Here is a 6131-nt window from a genome sequence, read left to right on the forward strand (position 1 = left end):
TATATAATATTTTAAAATATATATAATATATATATAATATATATATAAATTATATATATAAAATATATATTATATATAAATATATGTATGTTTTAGCCAAATTTTGATAGAAGATAGATAGATAGATAGATAGAGATAGAAAGGGGAGAGGAGGGGAGAGAGAGAGAGAGAGAGAGAGAGAGAGAAAGATAGGAGAGAGAGGGGAGAGAGAGAGAGAGAGAGAGAGAGAGAGAGACAGGGGCAGAAAATAAAAGGGCAGAGAGACAGACAGACAGACAGAGGGGACAGACAGGGGAGACAGATTTGAGGGAAAAAGAGAGACAGATAGTGGGCAGAGGTGGGGCAGATAGATAGAATATAAATGGTAAATAGGATGGAGTAGTTAGAGGGGATTTGATAAAATATAAATATATATATATTATATAAATTATATATATAATATTTTATTTTATAATTATATATATAATTAAAATATATATGTAATATATTTTATAATATATTTATATAAATTTATATATAATTTTATATATATAATATAAAATTAAATTATAATTAATATATAATATATAACATATATGTATGTTAGGCAATCAGTAGAAGATTTGTAGATAGATAAATAGAGATAGAGAGAGAGAGAGAGGGGAGAAAAGAGAGAGGAGAAGAGAGAGAGAGAGAGAGGGGGGGGGGGGGATAAAAGAGAGAGAGAGAGAGAGAGAGGAGGGGAGGGGGAGAAAGAGAGAGGAGAGGGGGAGAGGGGAGAGAGGGGGGGGGGGGGAGAGAGAGAGACAGACAGGCAGGGCAGACAGAGGGAGACAGAGAGAGAGAAGGGGGAGAGAAGAGAGAGGAGAAAAGATGAGAGAAGAGAGAGAGAGAAGAGAGGAGAGAGAGGGGAAAAGAGAGAGGGAAAGGAAGTTTAAAAATTTGTTTTAAAGTTTTTAAAGTTTAAAGTTTGGTTTTGGGTTTCCCTTTTATAAAAAGGGGAAATTTTTGGTGTGACATTTCTGTCTGCCTTTATTTTGCTCAGGGGGGTTTGCTGCTGCGGGCTCGGCGGAACCGGGGTCCTTTCCCGCCGTGGTGCCCCCGGGCCCCAGCAGTAACCCCCCGGGAAAAAGTTTTCAACTTCTCGCGCCTGGGGGGCGCGAAACCGCCGAAACCCCCGGATGAGGGCCGACACGTTTCCACTGTTTTAGCCCCGGGGGGGTAGAGAGAGAAAGAGAGAGGAGAGGGGGGGGGGGGGAAAAAGAGAGAGAGAGGGGAGAGAGAGAGAGAAGAGCCCCGAGAGAGAGAGAGGCCCCCCAGGGCAGACGACAGACGACGGCCCGACAGACAGGAAAAGGGCAGACAGACAGAGACAGAGAGAGACAGAAAACAGAGAAGAGGGAAAAAGAGGAGAGAGAGAGAGGGGAGAGAGAAAAAACGAGAGAGGGGAGGAGAAGACAGAGAGGGGAGGGGGGGGGAAAAGGGGAAGAGAGAGAGGGAGGGGAGAGGAGAGAGGGGGAGATGAGGAAGAGGAGAGAGAGAGAGAGAGGAGGAAAAGAGAGAGAGGGGAGAGAGGGGGAGATGGAAGAGAAGAGAGAGAGAGAGAGAAGAAAAGGGGAGAGAGAGAGACAGGCAAAACAGACAAAACAGAGAGACAGACAGACAAAAAGAGGACAGACAAAAGAGACAGATAGAGACCGAGAGAGACCCGATAGTGGGGCAGAGGGGGCAGAAGATAGAAAATATAAATAGGTAAAAGATGGAGCTAGTTAGATGGATTTGATAAATATATAAAATATAATATATATAAAAATATAAATATAATATAAAAAAAATATATAATATAATATAAATAAAAGTTTAATCAGATAAAATAGAAGATAGATGAAAAGAAAAGAGAGAGAGAAGAGAGGAGAGAGAGGAGAGAGAAGAGGGGGGGGGGGGGTAAAAAAGAGAGAGAGAAAAGGGGAGAGAGAACAGCCCGCCCGACAGACAGCAGACAGAAAAGACAGACAGACAGAGGGGACCGAGACAGAGGGGAGAGAAAAGGAGAGAAAAGAGAGAAAAGAGGGGAGAAGAGAGAGAGAGAGAAGAAAAGAGGAAAAGGGGAGAGAGAGAGAGAGCGAGAGAAGAGAGAGAGAGAGGGGAGGAGAGGCAGACCGACAGGGGGGGGGGGGGGGGCAGAGAGACAAAATAGAGCCGAGGAGCGATAGGGGCCCCCGGGGCCCCCCCAGATAGAATAAAAAATAGGTAAATAGATGGGGCTACTTGAGGGGAAAAAAAAAATTTTAAAATATATATAATATATATATAAAAATTTTAATAATTATATATAAAATAATATAATAAATATGTATTTTACCCTATAATATATATATATATATATATATAATAATAAATATATATAAAAATAATTATTTATATATATTATATTTTATTTTAATATATTGGTTATATAATAATTTTAAAAAATATATATATATATATAAAATATATATATATAATTTTAAAATATTAAATTTTATTGTAGTTAGCAATCGGGGAAAATAGGGGTGATCCCTAGAAGAACATAGTGATAGATAGATAGAGAGAGAGAGAGCGGGGGAGAGAGAGAGAGGGGGGAGAGAGGAGGGGAGAGAAGAGAAGAGAGAGGAGGGAGGGAGAGAGAGAGAGAGAGAAAAAGAAACAGAGAGAGAGAGAAGAGAGGAGAGGAGGAGAGAGAGGGGAAAGGGGAAGGAGAGAGGGGAGAGAGAGGGAGAGAGACAGGGAGAAAAGAGAGAGGGAAGGGAGGAGATAGCAAGAGAGAGAGGAGAGAGAGAGAGGAGAGAGAGGAGGGGGAGAGAGAGAGGAGAGAGAGAGAGAGAAAGAGCAAAAGAGCAAAAGAGAAAAAAAGGAGAGAGAAAACATCACGAAAGAAAGAGAGGGAGAGAGAACCAAGAACCAACCGGGGACTAAAAACTTTGGTGAGGGTTTTCTGTTTTGGGAAAATTTGGTGAATGTTTTTGTCATTTTATGATGAAACGAACGAGGCCTGGGGGGCGGAAGGACGCCCAAAATTTTTCGTCGCAGACTCTGCACAAATGGGGATGTCATGGGAAAAATTTAGCTTTTTTGTATGTGGTGGACTCTCTGGGCTCTTTTTCTTCTCTCCTCTCCTCTCCTTCTTCCTTTTCCTTCTCTCTCTCTCTCTCCTCTCTCTTTCTCCCTTTCTCTCTCCTCTCCTCTCTCTCCTCTCTCTTTTCTTTCTCTTTTCTCTCTCTCTTCTCTTCCCCTCTCTCTCTCTCTCTTTTTATCTTTTTCTTTTCCCGCAGGTGGAGGCCCGTGCGTGGATAAGGGGGATCGGGGCGCCGCTTACAGCTCGGGGGGGGGCGGAGCCCACGGGCCGGGGACAGGAGTCCTTCTTCCATCAACCACACGGGGGAGCTCCCTTTAATCAAGGCAAGGAGGGGCTGTCGGGTTGGGGGTCGGGGAGGAGAGGGAGAAGGGAGGAAGGGAGGGAGGGACAAAGGAGGGATAAGGGGGGGAGGGAGGAAGGGAGGAGAGATGGGAGAGAGGGAGGGGGGGGGACTAAGGGAGGGACTAAGGGAGGGAGGGAGGAGGGAAGGGAGGTGGGAAAGGGAGGGATTAAGGGGGGAAGGAAGGAGGGAAGGATGGGAGGGCAGAGGAAGGGAAAAAGAGAAGGAAAGGGGACTAAGGGAGGAAGGGAGGAGGGGAGGGAGAGGAAGGGAGAAGAGGAGGAAGGGAGAAAGGGAAGGAAGGAGGAGGGGGAGAAAGGGAGGAAGGGAGAATAAGGGTTCTTTTGACTCGGAAGGCTTTTTTTTTTGGGGGGGGGGTAAGATAAAGGCAAATGTCTTGAGTGGGTGTTTTCCGGTGAATTTCATTCATCTGTTTATATTTTTCCCTGTAATAATTTCTTACCGCCATATGGTAAATAGTTCATTTTCTTTCTTTTTTGTTATTAGAAAACTTGGTTGATTCATTACTCTTCCCTAAGAGTCGCATCATATGAGTAGAACCCTTCCCACGGGATACCGTATACCAACTAGATTTTATTTTTTGTAGGCAAATTCTTTTTAAAAATGGTAAAGATAAAAAATTTGTATAAGTATAACTGACAGAAAAAAGAAGAAACAGAGAAATCAGGACCCCCTTTTTCTCCTTGTCATTTTCCGGGTCACTTTTCCAGGCGGGCCCCGCGACCCCCCGGGGGAAGGCCGACGGGAGGTAAAGGGTGCGGGTGCGGGACGGGCAGCGGCCCCCGCCCATTTCTCCCCCCGGCCCCCGGGGGCTCCAGAGCGGCCCGCAGGCAGCAGAGTCAGCAGTTCAGGCTCTGTAGACAGCCCTTTTCCCCGATAAGGAGAAAGGAGGCCATTACCCCGTTCGGAAGTTTTCCCTTTTCGCGAAATTTGAAAAAAGTGCGAAGATAACGGGCCCCCGCGGAGGGCCCGGCAGGGAGGGACGACCTTGCCCTTCATATGCTAACATGGAGGGAAATATACACAAAATACCTGAATATCCCCGGGTGCCTGACCCCCACAGCAGCGAGCTATGGAAGCATACAAACCATTGTCGAGAAGGGCGGGGTAGGTTCAAGTGAGGAGAAGAAACGGGGGACAGGAAGCGGAAGATGAGGGACAAAAAGGAGGGTTCTTTGGGCGTTCAGATGGGTGGGGCGTCGAGGCAAGGCAAGAGGGACGCCGGGACGCACGAGCTTACGAGACGCGTTACGGGGTTCGTATTTGGGGCACCGGGGCCCCCCCCCGAGAGGGGACGCGGGGGGAGGGAGAGGGGGGGAGCCCGGGCAATGGGAGGGGAAAGGGGAAGGGAAGGGGGATCCCGAGAGAGATACACTACCCCGAGACGCGCTTTCGAAGACCGACTACCGATCCACCAGCAGGCGAGCGCGAGGGGGGGAAATTTTACCCCCCTGTTGACCCCGGGTTTTTCCCCCAACCCCCCGTGAGAGGGGGCGCCAGACTAGGGGGTTTAACCCAAAAAAACCTAAAATTTATAAAAACGGCCCCACAAAGATCGCCCCCCGAAAAAAGCAGGCGAGAGGGACGCCCCCGACCCCATTCCACCCCTCAGCAAGCAGGGGGCCTCGAGGAAGCACAGACGTCCTCCCATCCTCCAGGAAAAATAGCGGGACCTTTCGGGGCAAGGGGGGCATCAGGCCCAAAGGGGGCAAACACGACGAGACATCCGTTTTCCGCAAGATGCATTGCGATTTAAGGCGAAGGGGAGGGAATGGAGGAGGAAAAAGGGGGGGGAGGGGGGGGAGGGTCCCGGGCCACAGTCGACTGCACGGGGAAGCCGACGGCAAGAAGGCGCACGCGAACAACAGGCAGGAAAATATGGGGATTCCTAGCTTCGAGGGGATGGGTAGGATTGGGCAGGTTTTTCGAATTTGCCGGGGGGACATATATCTGGGGCCGGTGCATTTGGTGGAGAGCGGTGACGGTGGTGGGGGGAATCAACGAAAACCCCCCCAACGTTCCCCAACTGCCCATTACGGAGAGGTGCAGGAGAACGGCCCCCTTCGGAGAAAAGCGGAGTTTTTCTCTCTTTTTATACCATTTTATCCCCTTTTGTTTTTCTTTTTTTTTTTTTTTTTTTCTCTTCCTTTTTTATTTTTTTCTCTGTTTAGTTTTTTTTTTCTATCTTTTTGTTTTTCTTTTTTTCCCTTTTGATGTTTTCTTTTTTTATCTTTTTGTTTTTTTTTTCTCATGTTTAGTTTATCTTTTTTATCTTTATGTTATATTTTTTTTTAGTTTATCTTTATTCTTTATGTTTTTCTTTTTTTATTTAAAGTTTATCTTTTAAACTTTTTTTTTGTATTTCTATCTTCTCTTAATTTTTTACCTTATCTTTTTTTTTTCTACTTTAATTTTTTTTATGTTATCTTTTATCTTATCTTTATTTTTAATCTTTTTAATTTTCTTTTCATCTTTTTCTTTTTTTTTTTCTATCTTTATCCTTTTCTATTTTTTTTTTCTTTTTTACTTGTATTTTTTTTTTTCTATCTTTAATCATTTTTCTACTTTATATTTTTGTTTTTTATCTTTATATTTTCTTTTCAGTATATTTTTTTTCTATCTTTTAAATTTTTTTTTTCTTTTTCTCATTTTTGCATTAACTACAATATAACTAAA

The sequence above is a fragment of the Penaeus monodon genome, chromosome 8, assembly GCF_015228065.2.
Source record: "Penaeus monodon isolate SGIC_2016 chromosome 8, NSTDA_Pmon_1, whole genome shotgun sequence".
Classification (NCBI taxonomy): domain Eukaryota; kingdom Metazoa; phylum Arthropoda; class Malacostraca; order Decapoda; family Penaeidae; genus Penaeus; species Penaeus monodon.